This window comes from Cynocephalus volans, chromosome 8 (assembly GCF_027409185.1).
Source record: "Cynocephalus volans isolate mCynVol1 chromosome 8, mCynVol1.pri, whole genome shotgun sequence".
NCBI lineage: Eukaryota > Metazoa > Chordata > Mammalia > Dermoptera > Cynocephalidae > Cynocephalus > Cynocephalus volans.
The window spans coordinates 146,965,016-146,982,617 of record NC_084467.1 but is presented as its reverse complement, the minus strand read 5'-3'; the positions used below and the strand labels follow the sequence as shown (position 1 = coordinate 146,982,617).

The 17,602-nt window shown below is 37.2% G+C and overlaps 1 pseudogene; it reads right to left on the bottom strand.

Annotated features, from left to right (window-relative positions):
- Window positions 1–3,354: 3,354 nt before the first annotated feature.
- Window positions 3,355–4,791, bottom strand: LOC134384422 (kanadaptin-like; annotated as a pseudogene).
- Between the last annotated feature and the right edge of the window lie 12,811 nt (window positions 4,792–17,602).

Below are 17,602 nucleotides of genomic sequence, written 5' to 3'. Positions count from 1 at the left end.
CATGTGTATGAAAAAGAGAGAGAGAGTCTGGTTAACAATGCAAAATGTGTTTCTTATTGTGGGTAGCTTTTACAATTTGAAAAATACTGAAGCAGATATGTGCTCAATTTACAACAATCAAATTCAGAACAAAATGAATAAAACACCGCACCAGCCAAACAAAATACTTACACAGGTGGAACTCAGCCTAGACACAACCATCTTGTGACCCCATGATGAATTTTTCATGTACAATACTAATTTATTTTCTAATTAAAAATGATTGCGTGTACATTTTGGAATTGAATTAGCTACACTAAATTTACCAGTGCTCATTAAATTTCCAGCACATCCTGAACTTCTTGAGGGAATTATATAGCTCTGTGATACTTTGAAATACATATTTTGTCTTAGCCCTTACCCCTTTCCTGGCACACAACTCCTACAATCCTTAGAATCTCCAAAGTGATGTCTTTTTGTATGATAATGAGTTGACTGACACTGACAGCTACTGGGTCAGTGTCCATCTTCAGGATGGAGACCAAAAATACTAAGGCAGGACTCAAGGGTTGGGATTCTCAGTCATCACTCCACTACAGTAAGGAGAGTGGTGTTAAAGGCTCCACTGATCACCAATGACCAATGACATAATCAATCATGCCTTTGTAATGAAGCTTCCATAAATACCCCAAAGGATTGAGTTCAGAGCTTCCAGATAGCTGAACATGTGGAGGTTCTGGGAAGATGGTGCATCAAGGAAGGGCATGGAAGCTACACATGCCTTTCTTTATTCCTCCTCCTATCGTCTCTTCATCAGTATCATTTGTAATATCTTTTATAATAAACTGATAAACATAAGTGTTACCCTGAGTTCTGTGAGCCACTGTAGCAAATTAATGGAACCCAAAGAGGGGGTCGTGGGAACCTCGACTTGAAACTGGTTGGTCAGAAGTTATGGAGGTCCAGACTTGCAACTGGTGTCTGAAGTGGAGAGTCTTGGAGGACTGAGCCCTCAACCTGTGTGATCTGACACTATCTCCAGGTAGTTAGTGTTGCAATTAAATTTAATGAAGGACACACCGCTGTTGTGTGCTGCAGAATTGATAGCTCGCTTGGTGTGTGTGGACAAATCTCCACTCCTTTTGTCACTAAGGTCTTCTGGGTTGATGTTGCTGAGTGAGAGGGTGGGAAAAACACTTTGGTTTGTTTATTTTTATGTTACAGTCTCTATTAACAAGTCATCTTCATTTACTTCATTCCATTTCTCACTTCTCAACCTTAATATTTTTCAAAATCTTGTCACCAAGTTACAACTTGATAATGCCCTGATAAAAAGCAGCTTTGTCATATAGTGAGCATCAATTTTCTTTTTATTACCTTACGAGCAAGATAGACATCAAAAATGTTGTTAAGGCATGTTCAGCGAAACATTATGTACCAAAACTTCCTGATCTCTTGAATTATATTCGCTATGTGAATACACCCTTCTTGCCCACAGGTAACCCTGAAAACAGATAACTTCTTTTTTCTTTTAAAGGAAAACAATGTGAATTAAGAATACTTACCTAAAATATTTTTCATTACCATAAGAAAATTCTAAATTCTCACACTAAGCACCCATAGCATTGTAATTGATAAATTTTACTTGTGATAGCATTTTAAATAAAACATTTGGGATATTTGATAAAATAAAAATAAATTCATACTAAAAAGTATCAAAGATATAGCCTCTAAATGTCCTCTCTTACTAAATGAGAAGTTACTTGTAATCTGAAAAGGAAGTATCCTACTTTTGTTTTATTATGAAATTTTAAAAATCAGGAAAAAAAACAGGAATTCAAGAAACAGAACTGTGAACACAGTATACTAATGTATTTCTTTTCTTCTCATGACATTTTTTTTTCCTTTTCATTTTAATAGGGTCAACTTTCTCACTTTACTAATTCTAAAAATATATGGCTCCATTTTTATATACTAGAGGTCTTCAAAAAGTTCATTTAAAAAGTGTATTATGAAAAAAAAAAAAAAAACTATGCACAGATTGCAAAGTTTTTTGCACCAAAATAAACTCATACTAACTTTTTATGTCTGGACAGGACCTACTTTGAGGCACTAAGAAGGATAAGGCATCGGTTAGAAAAGAGCCTCTTTCAGACCAACAATAAATTCTGCTAAAATAGAGGCAAGAACAAACATTGCATTCATGGTGAAGCTTGGGTGAAAAAATAGTAAAATTACTGGTGCAATACAAAAAGTTTATGGGAACATTGCCCCAAAGAAATCAGCAGTTTACAAAGGGATAACTTGTTTTAAGAAGGGATAAGATGATGTTGAAGCCTACAGAGGCAGACTATCCACATCAATTCGTGAGGTAAAAATTAATTTTGCTCATGCCCTAATTGAAGAAAACTGACAAGAACACCAGAAACAATAGCCAACACCATAGACATCTCCACTGGTTCAACTTACACTATTCTGACTGAAAAATTAAAGTTGAGCAAACTTTCAAACTTTCCACTCAATGGGTACTGAAACTGGTGCCACTTGATCAGCTGCAGACAAGAGCAGAGTTTTCAATGGAGATTTTAAACAAGTGAGTCAAGATCCTAAAGCATTTCTTGAAAGAACTGCAACAGGAGATGAAACATGGCTTTACCAGTATGACCCTGAAGACAAAACACAAAGTGATGGCTACCAAAAGGTGGAAGCGGTCCAGTCAAAGCAAAAGCAGACCAATGCAGAGCAAAAGTCACGGCAACAGTTTTTCGGATGCTGAAACATTTTGCTTATTGACTTTCTGCAGGGCCAAAGAATGATAACAACTGCTTATGAGGAGACTGTTTTGATAAAGTTAGCCAAAGCTTCAGCAGAAAAACACCCAGGGAAATTTCACCAGAGTCTTTCTGTACTATGACAATGCTCCTGCTCACTTCTCTCATCAAACAAGGGCAATTTTGCAAGAGTTTCAATGGGAAATCATTAGGCATCCAACTTACAGTCCTGATTTGGCTCCTTCTGACTGCTATTTCCCAATCTTATAAAATCTCTGCAGAGCACCTATTTTTCTTCAGTTAATAATTAAAAAAAAAAAAAAAAAAAAAAGACTGCACCGAAATAGTTAAATTCCCAGGACCCTCAGTCCTTTAAGAATGGACTAAATGGCTATTACCATTGCTTACAAATGTATCTTGAACTTCACAGAGCATATGTTGAGAAATGAAGTTAATATTTTTTATTTAAATTCAATATTTTCATAAACTTTTTGAAGTTCCCTCATATGTTCCCATACACTTTTAGGTATAAATACCAAATTCAGGAGAATCAGATAGATGAATAATTTTTAAGAACAGGAAAGAAAAGACCAGTGATTACCTTTCACCAGTGATCTCCTGAACTCCTCCTCTGGCCATTCTGCTCGATGCTGCCAGCAGCGCTTTGGCCTTCAGGTAGGACCCATCTGCAGCAGTCCAACTCATCTTTTGGATATTTGGAAGAAAATGGAGATGGAAATGTTCTTGGACTAGAAGCCTTTGTTTTCTTCAATTCATCTCTGTATTTCTTATTTATTCTTCGATGCTGGAGGTTCCTTGAGCGATTATGTTGGGTTGCCAATCTTTTGATAGGAATTCTTCTGTTCCATGTGGCTGAGACGTATTTTCAGGGTTGTATCGTTTCTTTGGAACATGTGAGATCATTTTCTGTACTGATTCCTGTGGCTCTGACTTCTGCTGTACCTGCTGTTTCCATCCCATTGTTTCTTCTCATGCTGCTCCTGTTTTTCTCCTGTTCTTTCTCTCCTCAGCCTCCTCTTTCCCCACTTCATACTCATCTTTTTTTTTTTTTTTTTTTTTCCCATTGGAATAAGAGGCAGTGCTAGGTGCTTGGCAGATAACTTCCCTACTGTATCAGTTTTTTTTTATTTGAATTTGCTTCTCCCTTTCACAGCACCAAAGAAAGTCGAGATAAGCTTTTAGATATTTGCTTTTTTCCCTGAATCTTAAGTCTGATTTTCAGTTGTTTTTTAGTTCTGGCATCCTTGGGGGCTTTACAATTTTTAGCGACTTTTTAAGTCTCTGTTGTTCTTTCCTTAATTTAAAGTTCTCAAGTAAAGTTTCTTCTGGGACACACAACTTTCCCAGCCTTTGTCATTCAGTTCAGATGCTTCTTCTCAACCAAGCCAGTTGAATCAAAAAATCCATCATCGTCAGTGTCATAAAAGTCCTCATCTCCCCTGTTCTTGACTTTTCTTTTCCAATGCTGCCTCTGATGCAGCAGCAGTCCCAGAGGACAGTGACCACTGGATCCTTGCTTCCCTTTTCCTTCCTGAGTGAATGGCTTCAGCCACCAGTTGTTTCCCAGTTGAATCAAATCTCACCTTGCAGAGCCAAGTGCTGTGTACTGGCTTATTAAATTCATATTGTAATTCTTCTCCTTCTTGGTTTTAAAAAAAGAGAGGTTGGTGAGTTTTTCTCTGGTATTTTATATTAAAAAAAATCCTCCCTTTCCTGCTATAACTCTTACACAATGATGTTCTCTTCAGCTTCAGCTTTTACAGCATTTTCTCCCATTCCCCAGCCTCAGCCCATCTCAGGATCTTGACTAGTATTTCTCTTTCTTCCAGTAGTGTCCATTTCCTCTTCTTTATCTAAATCTTCTACTAACATGTTCAACATCTTTGTTGCTGCTTGCTCAGTCTCTTCACCTGTGCTACTGTTCATTCAAATCCCGATTATCAGTCTTCTGCTGATCCCTGCAGGATAAAGAACTACTGCTGCCTCCAAAGTGATGAAAATGCCCCTCATGGACCTGACAATAGGTGTGTCATCCATAGGTGCTTCCCAGATCATCTAGGTAAGATGCAGGTCCCTGGTGATAGCATTGTGTTCTGGACTGGACACAGGTTATAGCTAGACAGGTGCCTGAAAAGGCAGTGACCCCTCTCTTTCAAGCTATAGGGATAAGAACAGTTCTGTTCTTCAGGGTTTCTAAGCTGTAGGAGGCCGTGGACCCACCACCGGGAAAATGTAGCTACTGTAGGGGGGAGGAAGGCGCCACTCCTCCTCCTCAGGTTCCTAGTCTCCCAGCTGCCCCACCAGACGTTGGGTTCCCAGGAATCAGAATCCAGCAGCACTGTGGGCCTTTTCCTCTTCACCTCCTCAGGGTTTAAGCCACTGGTGTCCCCAGGCCTTCCCTGTACCACCTGAGCAGTGGCCAGGCTTCTTGAAGTCACCATGGAGCACTTTGACACCAGAGAATCTGACTGGGAGGAGAGATCACAAAATTGATTTTTAATTCATCAACCCTGTCAAAAACAACAGAAAAAACATCAAAATCGTGGTTCATGTTTCTTTGAAAGTGTCATGTAAGACGTATTGCATGGTTTTTAAGGAGAGAGTTAGAGCTGACTTTATCAGATGTCCATGTATAATAATATTCCATTCTTATAATCATTTGGCTATGGAAGATATTTTTCTGTAGCATTTATTCTTTGTAATAGAAATAAGAAATTTGAATAAGGTGTGCATGTAAGTCTTTACTGTGAAGTAAGAAGATATTAGGCAGAAAATTATATATTCTTTATATTTTATACAAATAAGATCAATAATATTAAATTAATATAATATATAATCTTAGAAAGGGAAATAATAGTTTAAAGTGGATATGTAAAGCAAAAAGTGCAACTCCATTCATTGACATTGTTGGTATAAGGAGACGAAGTTCTCTCTCAGCCCACATTAATAGGAAACTAGAACTATGAAGTTATTTCTTAGGTTACAATGTTTTAAGTTAACATGGTTTATTATTAGTTTCTGGGTGAGGAAAAGCTAGCTATGGGGTTTTAGCAGCAGCATTATGCTTAAACTCACTCTGTTGGCTGTTCCAAAGATTAACTGTGTTTTAAGTTGTGGACCAGAGAGCCCATACAGTCCATGAGAAATCAGAGGCAGAAAAGTTAAACAGATTTGCCCTAAGCTTGGCCAGAATCTTGTCTACACTTCCACCTGCCCACTAATATTTTACACCCACATCACAGTCAGGCAAAAATGTCATGCTCAAAGTGAAGAGCAACTGAGCCTGTGGAAATACCCGATGGGTCAGGGAGATGTCGTCAGATGATGTACCTGTAGGTGATGGGAACAGCATGCTGCTACGGGGCTGTCGTGTGCCTGAGAGTGAATGCCTGTATGGCCAAGAGTGCTGCAGTGGCTTTACATAGGTGCAGGATCTCTCCAGTACACACCCAGCCACTTCAAAGGTTGCAGCACTCAGCCAAAAGGCCAGGCATCTGTCTCTGCTCACCAGTGCTCATGTAAGTTAACAATGTTTGCAGTCTGAGAGTGACTGATGCGACTTCAGTTGATCCTCAACGCATACTGGAGAGCCATTTCATTCTTCCTCCACTGGTTGTTCCATGAATTATTGCCTGGGTGCTTTAGTATTTTATCACAAAGCCAGAGCTTAGAACATTGTCCTAAGTTGCAGTATTTTAGGCATAGTGTGGCAGCAGGATTTCCAAATGGGAGACAGGAGACCTAGGCTTTGTCTGCACTGTGCCAGAAAATGCAGCGTGTCATTGGAAATGTCACTTCCGTTTCATTTTGCAAGTTGAGAAAACTGGGCTAAATGATCTCAAAGCTTCCTGTATGAAATTCTGTACATTGTGAATAACTAATTGTTAACAAAGAAAGGGTTTTTATAATTCGGGGATTGCTTATGTGGAATAAAGATAGAGTTTTTGCAATGCTGTAATTTAAATATTTATTTTATTTTTAATATTTCTTTGGACCTTATTTGATTTTATTGATCCAACAGCCTTAAGTACATGGTATCGTTAACATATTCCATCTGCAGAAGTAAATTATCCTCATCTTTTTTCTGTATGACACCAAATTGTTTTGCCTAAAATTCTTATTGTGTTGATTGATGGTGTCAAGCAATGGGTGAGTTTTCTCCGTGACCCCGTTGGGCATTTTTCCGGACCATGTGGGCTACTGTAAGGATTGAATTGAGAAGACTTATGGTTGGGACACCAGCACTGCTCGAAATAAAGGCTTCAGGGCCGAGCCCGTGGCCACTCGGGAGAGTGCGGCGCTGGGAGTGCCGCGACGCTCCCGCCGCGGTTCGGATCCTATATAGGAATGGCCGGTGCGATCACTGGCTGAGTGCCGGTCACGAAAAAGACAAAAAAATAAATAAATAAATAAAATAAAAAAATAAAGGCTTCAGCAAGCATTCACTATTCTTCCTGGGAACGTTTCATAGTACACCTTGGAAAACATGGTTCAAAGTAAACTTTTTGTTATATTTAAGTCGATACTTCCCATGGAAATTATATATGAAAAGGAATAGCATAAACTAAGTGATATATGACTGCTAAAGTTTTATCCGTTCTTCATTTGTGCATAACTCTGCAGATAGTCATAGAGAAGCCCAAATGGGAGAAAAGAATAAATGCCTTTTTTTTTTTTTTTTTTTTACAGAAAAAAGCATTGCAAGTAAAAATAATTAAATTATTTATCATTTATGTACATGATATTATTTTAATATCAAGTATATAGATAATAGGTAGAGAGATAAAATAACATTGACCAATCGCCAACTTTAGAGTAAAAGTACATTCTCTTATTATTTTTATCATGTTTAAATGGCACCAGAAGAAACTGTGATTGTTTTATTATTTATTTATTTATTATTTTTTTAAAAAAATATGACCGGTAAGGGAATCTCAGCCCTTGGCTTGGTGTTGTCAGCACCACGCTCAGCCAGTGAGCCAACCGGCCATCCTCATATAGGATCCGAACCCGTGGCCTTGGTGTTATCAGCACCGCACTCTCCTGAGTGAGCCACGGGCCAACCCAGTTCGTGATTGTTTTAAATCGAATTTTCATTCTTAACTAGTATAAATGAATGTATTGTATGTTTAATACATAATTGTAATGGCTAGTAATAAACTGCTAATTCTCTTGTTTGGGATGGCTTTTTCTTGAGTAATTATTTCGTAATCAGTCATAATTTTTAGTAATGAAATGTCTTCCTAATGAAGAAAATGCTGCATAATGTATAGACTAATAGCATAAGTTGGATAAATGATTTAGCATAATTTGAGAGTAATAGTTAAATTCACGTTAGTTTGACTCCGACAGTGAAATGCATCATGTCCAAAAAATTTTGGAGTACATGGTATTTTTACAGAGAATTTATGCATTTGTATTCCAAAAGCAGAGATAGAAATATTACAACTATATTAAGAAAAATGTGTATTTTCTGCTGATTCAATATACTTGTGTGTTTAGGGCATATAAAACTAATTAGGTAAAGATTTCAACCATTCAATCCAGTTAATATTATTGAAATATTATACTGCCTAAAAGTATATCCTATGTTTGAAAAGCTAATAATAACAGTATTAGTCATCACTCTGAGTCAATAATTACAATGTCACAAGTCAGGACATGAGTAGAATATAGAGCTGACCAGAGAGTTCTACCCTAGATTTATTTTAGTGTCAGAGACAGAAATATGTTGCCTTCACCAGATCCTATCATTTTAACTCATGAATTTTTTAAGGTCCTTGTATTATCATAGATATAGAAGACATATCTATGTTTATATGTACCCTAGAAGGAGAATGAAAATATGACAAATTAAAATAATTAACAAATAAAAACTGTCCGTATTGAAAAAAGTAAATATTCAGCAGGAAAAATCAGATACTAAAAATCACATGTGTAATCAGGTTCTAATTGTAATCAGTTTACCAAAGATATATGGGTAAGTTGAGAATCATGTCTGTTAAGGCTGCTAAACTGGTATAAAAGGCTGTAGGTTTTGAGCTGGGCCTCAGTAGGTGTATAAGATTCCCAGGTAGACGAGGCTGCTTTTGATGTTGTGAAAAGCACAAGCAGAGGGAAATAGGCACAACTTAGAGTATAATGTCAGCCAGAAATGCAAGACACATGAGTAATTTGGTATTTTCTAGTGGCCACATTTAAAAAAGTAAAATCAACCAAGTGCAATTAAATTTAATAATATGTTTTATATAACCCAGTATGTTCAACATATTATAATGTGAATGTGCAATCAATCTAAAAATTATTAATGAGATATTTTACATTTTATACTACGTTTCTGAAATCCAGCATATATTTTACATTTACAGGCATCTCAATTTGAACTAAATGCATTTCAATTGTTTAGTATCCACATTTGTCTGGAAGGTCTGGAAGGTCTGCTTCAGCCACTCTCGTCATGCGTGTCTGGTTGTGCATTTGTGTCACTGAAGAATTTCCTAGTGGATTTAATATAATACGTTCATCAGAGAATCAAAAAGGCGAACACTATCCTGATAGTTTAGAATAATGTATAAATATTACAAAAGCCTAATCCAAACAGCAAGTTTTTGTCCCTATCTTGTAGGACCTTTCTGCGGCATTTGCTACAGTATATTATTTTTCCTTTTTAAAATTACATACTGATGGGGTCTCTCCTATTTCACTGACTAGTGCACATTTTGCTTCTTAGTTGGATCCTCTTTCTCTGATCTTCAATATTGGTGTTTTACAAAGTTCTCTTTTCTGACTCTCACTTTCTTCTCATTCCACAAACTCTTCCAGGAAGTTTCTTAAGCTCTTAAATATGCTGGTATCACTGAAATATTATCTCTAGGCCTTACATCTCTTATAAACTTTTAAAAACATTTTTTTATATTGTACATGTTTATGGGGTACAGCTTGTTGTTTCAATACATGTGTATGCTGGATAATGATCTAATCAGTGTAGTTAGTAAATCTATCATCTAAACATTCATCATTTCTTTGTGGTCATAAACTCAAGATCCTCTTTTCTGGCTATCTTGAAATATATAATACATATTATTAGCTATTGTCACTCTGGAGCATCAGGACTTATTCTTCCTATACCTTATTCTAACTATACCTTTGTAACTTTGTACTGGTCCACCAGCATTTCCCATGGCCCTTTTCCCTGCTCCCTTTCCCTGCCTCTGTAACCACTACTCTACTTTCTTTCTCTTTTTTACTCTCTCTTTTTAATTCATTTTTATTAATTGACCCATTATAATCATACACATTTATGGAGTACAATATGATATTTGGGTACTTCATACTGTGTGCAATGATCATATCAGGGTGCTTACTATATTCATCCCGTGAAACATTTGTCATTACTTTGTGTTCGGAATATTCAACATCATCTCAACTAGTTATTCAAAGATACACAGGACTTTGTTGTTAATCGTAGTTTCCCTACAGTAATATAGAACGCTAGATACCATTTTTCCTATCTCTCTAGTATTTTGTGTCCACTGACCACCCTCTCCCCAACACCCTCTTTCCCATTCCCCTACCAGTCTCTAGCAACCTCTATTCTACTCTCTACTTCTATGAGATAAACTTTTTTTAGCTTCTAGTATCATGTTGTATTTCTCTGTGCCTGGCTTATTTCACTTAACATAATTTTCCTCAATTCATTCATTCATTCATGTTGCTGCAAATGGCAGAATTTCGTTCTTTTTATGGCTGAGTGCTATTCCATTGTGTTTGTGTTTTCCTTATCAAATCATCCATTGAAAGTCACTTACTTTGGTTTCATATCTTGGCTATTGTAAATAGAGCCACAATAAACACAGGAATGCAGTTATCCCATCTACTTGTTGATTTCCATCTCTTTGTATATATAATCAGTAGAGGGATTGCTGGGTCGTATGGTAGTCCTATCTGAAGCTGTTCGAGAAATCTCAATACTGTTTTTTTTATCACGGCTGTGCTAATTAGCATTCTCATCAAGTGTATAAGAGTTCCCCTTTCTCCACATCCTTACCAGAATTTGTTCTTTTTTGTGTTTTGGATAACAATCATTCTAACTAGGGTCAAATGATATTTCTTTGTGGATCTGATTTACATTTATCTGATGATTAATGATGTTCAGTATCTTTTCATACACCTTTTGGCCATTTGTATGTCTTCTTTCAAAAAATATCTATTCAGTTCTTTTGCCATTTTTTAAATTGGATTTTTTTTTAATTTTAATTTTTTATTTATTTTAATTTTAATTTTTTTTTTTTTACTATTGAGTTGTTCGAGTTCTTTATATATTCTGGATATTAATGCCTTGTCAGATGAATACTTTGCAAATATGCTTTCTCATTCTTCAAGTTGTTTCTTTCTGTTGATTGTTTTCTTTGCTGTACAGAAGCTTTCTCGTTTGATATAATCTTATTCATTAATTTTTGTTTTTGTTCCCTGTGCTTCCAAAGTATTATTCATAAAATCTTGCCCAGTACTATGTCTTGAAGTGTTTCCCCTATATTTTGTTCTATAAATTTTATAGTTTTGGGTCTTACATTTAAGTCATTAATCCATTTTGAGTTGATTTTGGTATATGGCTTGAGATAGAGGTCTAGTTTCATTCTTCTGCTTATGGATCTCCAGTTTTCCCCGTTCCATTTACTGAAGAAACTGTCCTTTCCTCAATGTGTGTTCTTGGCCCCTTTGTCAAAAATCAGCTGACTGCAGATATATGGGCTTATTTATGAATTCTCCATCCATTTCATGGGTCTATGTGTGTTTTTGTGCCAGTACCATGCTGTTTTGATTACTGTAGCTTTGTAGTATATTTTGAAGTCAGGGAGTGTGATTCCCCCTTCTTGCTCAGGATTGCTTTGGGTATTCTGGGTCTCCTGTTGCTACATATAAGTTTTTGAATTTTTTTTTCCTATTTCTGTGAAGTATGTCATTGGTAATTTGATGGGGATTGCATTGAATCTGTAGATTGCTTTGGGTAGTATGGTCATTTTGACAATATTGATTCTTTCAATCCATGAGCATAGACATCGTTTCATTTTTTGTGTCTTCTTTAATTTCTTTAACTGATACTTTGTAGTTTTCATTGTAGAGATCTTTCACCTTCTTGATTAAACTTATTCCTTAGTATTTTATTGTATTTTTGTTTCTATTGTAAATGGGATTGATTTCTTGAATTCTTTTTTTGCAAGTTCATTGTTGGTGTATAGGAATGCTACTATTTTTATATGTTATTCTTTATCCCACAATTCTAGCCTTTAGGTTTCTCTACATATAAAAATCATGTCATGTGCAAAGAGGGACAACTTGACTTTCTCCTCTCCAATTTTAATGCCCCTTTTTATTTCTCTTGCTGATTGTTTGAAGACTTTCAGTACTATGTTGAATAGAAGTGGTGAGAGTAGGCACCCTTATCTTGTTCTAGTTTTTAGGGGTAAAAAATTCAGTTTTCCCTCATCCATTATGAAGTTAGCTGTGGATATGTCATATATAGCCTTTATTGTATTGCAATACTTTCCTTTAATACCTAATTTTTGAGATTCTTTAGCATGAAGGGATATTGAATTTTATCAAATGTTCTTTCTGTGTCAATCAAGATGATCATATTTTTTTTTTTAATTCTGTTGCTGTGATACATTACATGTATTGATTTGCTTATGTTGAACCATCCTTGTATCCCTGGGATAAATCCAAATTGATCATGATGTATAAACTTTTTGATGTGCTGTTGGATTTGTTTTGCTAGTTTTTTAGAGGATTTTTGCATTTGTGTTCATTAGAGATATTGACCTATAATTTTCGTTTTTTTGACCTTGCCTGGTTTTGGTATCAGGATAACGCTGACCCCATATATGTGTTTGGAAGAATTCTATCCGCTTTAATTTTTTGAAATAGTTTAAGAAGTATGGTATTAGTTTTTCTTTAAATGTTTGGCAGAATTCAGCAGTAAAGCCAACTGGTCCTGGGCTTTTTGCTGTTGACTTTTTATAACTGACTCAATCTTGTTACTTGTTATTAGTCTATTTAGATTCCCTATTTCTTCTTGGTTCAGTCTTGGTAGCTGGTGTATGTCCAAGAATTTATCCATTTCCTCTAGTTTTCATATTTATTGTTGTTTATAATAGTCCATGATGATTCTTTTCTACCTCAGTGTTATCTGTTCTAATGCCTCTATTTGCATTTCTGATTTTTATTTATTTGGATCTTTTCTCTTTTTTCCCTAGTTAGTCCACTTAATGGTTTGTTGATTTTGTTTATCTTTTCAAAGAACCAAATTTTTGTTTGATAACACTTTGGTATTGTTTTTTTAGTCTCAATTTCATTAATTTCTGCTCAATTGATTTCATTGGTTTTTATTATTGCTTCTCTTTATTTTGGATTTAGTTTGTTCTTGCATTTCTAGATCCTTGAGGTACATTGTTAGGTTATTTATTTGAAATCTATCTATTTTTTGATGTAGGTGTTTATTGTGATAAACTCTCCTCCTAATATTCCTTGACTGCATTCCCATTGATTTTGTTGTGTTTTGTTTCTGTCTTTATTAGATTCAAGAAACTTTTTGATTTCCTTCTTAATCTCTTCTTTGACCCATTGGTAATTCAAGACTATTTTGTTTAATTTTCATGTGTTTGTGTAGTTTCACGAGTTTCTCTCATTGATTTATATTTATATTACATTAGGTTCAGAAAAAATACTTGATATGATTTTGATTTTTTTTAACTTCTTGAGACTTGACATATGATTGATCCTGGAGAATGTGCCATGTGCTAATGAAAAGAATGTATATTTTGCAGCTGTTGGAAGAAACGCTCCTTTTATGTCAGTTAGTTCCATCTGGTCTATGGTGTCATTTAAATCCAATGTTTACTTGTGAATTTTCTGTCTCAATCTCTCTGGTGCTGAGAGTGGTGTGTTAAAGTCCCCAACTGCTATTGTGTTAGAGTCTATCTCTCCTTTTAGATATGATAATATTTGTTTATATATCTGGGTGTTCTTGTCTTGGGTGCATATATATTTATAACTTATAATTGTTATGTCCTTTGGTTTTATTGATCCCTTTATCATTATACACTGCCCTTCTTTGTCTCAGTACAGATTTTGAATTAATGTCTGTTTTGTGATATAAGTATAGCTACTCCTACTTGCTTTTATTTTCCATTTGCATGGAATATCATTATCCATCCTTTCACTTTCAGTCTATGTATGTCTTTGTAGGTAAGGTGTGTTTCTTGCATGGAGCATATACAAGGTCAAAGGTATTTTTTGATCTATTCAGCCAGTCTATGCCCTTTAATTGGGGCATTTAATCTATTTATTTTCAAGGTTATTATTATAAGTGAGGTTTTACTCCTGCCATTTTGTTGGTTGTCTTCTGATTGCTCTTTGTATTCTTTGTTCCTTTCTTCCTCTATTATTGTTTATCCTTGTAGTTTGATGGTTTTCTGTGTTGATAATCTTTGGTTTCTTTCTCTTTCTAATCTGTGTGCCTACTTTACCAGTGAGCTTTATATTTTTAGGTGTTTTTATGATGATTGTTACTGTTTTTTCTCTTCTAGAGAGGGATTCCCCAAGCACTTTTTATAAGGCCAGTCTTGTGGTGATGAATTTCCTTAATTTTTCTTGTGTGAGAAAGGCTTTATTTCACCTTCATTTCTGAAGGATAGCTTTGCTGTGTATTCTATGCCTGGCTGGTGTTTATTTTTTCTTTCAGTGCTTTGAACATATTATCCCATTCTCTCCTGGCCTGTAGTGTTTCTTGCTGAGAAATCTGCTGTTAGTCTAATGGGAATTTCATTATAAGTCACTGATGTTTTTCTCTTGTTTTTGGAATTTTCTTTTTGCCTTTAACTTCAGATAGTTTGACTACAATGTCTCTTGGAGATGACCTATTTGGGTAGAATCTATTTGGGAACCTTCGAGCTTCCTGGGTTTGGGTGTTTGTATCTTTATCAAGACTAGGGAAGTTTTCAGCTATTATTTCATTAAGTAGGTTTTCAATATCTTTTTTGTTTTCTTCCACTTCTGGAATGCCTATAATTCAACTATTTGTTCACTTAATTGAATCCTATAGTTCTTGTATGCTTTCCTTATTTATTTTTATTCTTTTTTATTTCTTTTTGTCTTCCTGTGTGATTTCAAAACTGAAATCTTCAAGATCATAAATTCTTCCTTCTGCTTGATCGAGTCTGTTGTTGAGACTCTCTGATGTGTTTTCTATTTCATTCAATGAATTCTACAGTTCCAAGATTTCTGTTTGATTTTTTTGATATCTATCTCTTTGGTGAATTTCTCATTCAGGTTGCAAATTGTTTGTCTGACTTTATTGAACTGTTTGTATTCTCTTGTATCTTAGTAATTTTTCTTAAGATAATTAATTTGAATTCCTTTTCTGACAAGTCAGTAATTTCCAATTCTTTGAGATGAGTTACTGGAGAATTCTTTTAAAAAAAATTTTTTTTTTTTAGTTATGTCATGTTACCTTGTTTTTTTATGTTTCTTGTTTCCTTGTGTGGATATCTTTGCATCCAATGAAACAGTCACCTCTTTGAGTTTTGTAGAGTGGCTTGAGCGTGAAGAATCTTTCACCTGTGAATGTGTCCTACAATGTCAATCAGGTCGAATGCAAAGGCTTTGTTCAGGATGGATGCAATAGTGTAGACGCTGTGTAGTTTCTTCAGCTATAATCCACTTTTGCTATGTCTGTCTGTAAGTGACTCAGCAACCTAAGCTTGGAAGTTTTGTGGCAGCAGTGGTACAGTTTTACCAGGGGAGGGATTACTGGGTTGGTTCATAGGCTGAGTTGTGCTCATGCACCCTGTGGGTCGGTCATCTCAGGGGCTGGCTCATTGGGGATATGGTTTCTGGATTGATTTTCAGGCTGGGAGTGTGGGCATATGGTGTGTTAGGGTCTCCAAGACTGATTTGCCCATGGCAGGGTCACCATGCTGCTTCCCTGACCTTGGACAGGCCTGCCAGGGGCATGTCAGCCAAGCTGTTTCTCACTGGATGCATGTGAATGCAATGGCTCAAAGACTTAGGGGCAGGTCTTTCAGGGGAGTGACCGCTTATCTGTTTCTCTGATACAGGGGTATAGGCAGGCTATACATGAGTACAGGTTTGCAAGTGGCTTTCCACTGTGCCACTTCTTGGGGTCCAATGTGAGGTCATGCTTCCCACAGTGGCTTAGGAGCTGGCCTGCCAAAGGCAGAGCTGTTGAGCTGCTTCTCAGGAAGTGGACAGAGCTCCTAGGTGGGCCTGCAGTGAAACTACTCATCCAGCTGTTTTGAGCAGTGGGCTGGGCTGCTAGGCAGTGAAGAAACCCATCCAGCTGCTTTGAGGCAGGGGCAGGGCCACTAGGCAGGCCTGCAGTCTGCAGTGTGGTTGGCAGGGCCTCTAGGCAAACCTGAAGTGAAGGTGCCCATCTAGCTGCTTCTGGGTGGTGGGCAGGGCCACTAGGCAGGCCTGCAGTCTGCAGTGTGGTTGGCAGGGCCTCTAGGCAAACCTATAGTGAAGGTGCCCATCTAGCTGCTTCTGGGTGGTGGGCAGGGCCACTAGGCAGACCTGCAGTGAGGGGGTCAGTGTAGCTGCTTCTGAAACTGTTGGCAAGGTGGCTAGTCAGGACTGTTCCGGAAGGAACCATCTGGATGCTTTTCTGGGAGGGGCAGATACATTTTATTTCCACCAGCCTGGGGGCATATTTGTTAGGGTAGAGAACTGTGAGCTATTTTTCTGGGTTGGGGGATCAGGTACATACAACTGAGTCAGCTGGTCAGGCTGGAGGTTAGGGAAAGAGATGGGAGGTGGTTTGTCTTAAGAGGATCTGCCTGTCTGACCTCTGGTGGGGACGTGGAGGTGTGTCAGATCAGCAGGACTACGGTTTGCTTCCCAGAATGCAGAGCTAGGGTCACAGCCTCTGCGAGCCCAAGCTTCAAACTACCAGGATTAAGGTGTCATAACCTCTTATGTAAGTGTGTTGGGATGAGGGCAGAGCCTTAAGGCTGGGAAGTACTGTGGTTACTGTCCCCAGAGCAAGGCACGTTCCTGGCAACAGCTCTGTTTTCAAGGTGGCACTGACCTGCATCAGTTTGGGTCACAAGGGTTGGGGGTGGGGAGTACACAGTTTCTGCAACTGTTCTAGAGCAATGCAGTGCATATATTCTAGACCACTTCCCACACGTGGCTCTGGGTTTGTCCTGCCAAAGCATCTAGTGAGGGTGTGAGATGGGATAGGTCCTCTGCCTACCTTTCACTGTGAGGGAAAATTCCTCCTGTGCCAATCCTGGTGTCAGAGACATGGTGGCTGAGGTCATGTGCTTCTCTCTCCTCTCTGTGCTACCATCCTGGGCTTTTGTGCTCCACAGGGATCTCACCAGTCACTTGCTGTACTCCTACACTCTCCCACAGATTCTCCCATCAATATTCAATTATCTGTTCATTGTTCTGGTCCTTTTTCATAGGAAGAATGTGCCCTGAGTACCTCTAGTCTGCCATCTTGCCCCTGGATGGGCTGCACTTATACGTCTCTTATAAACCTTTTACAAACCCATCATCCTTCTGTTGGAGTGAGCAGGACTGAAGCCATGTTGGAACCTAAAACCACATGAGCTCTAAAAAATTTTTATTTTTTTATTTATTTTATTTTTTTATTTTTTAAAAAATTTTTAAAAGGCAGTTTTTTTCTTGGCATGCATTTCTCTGAGTTCCCTCTTTCCCATGGTTATTTGATACTTTGGGCCTTGGTCATGCGGCAAGATGACATTATTTACATGAACTTAAAGTTGTTTTCCAGCCAGCCTGAAGCT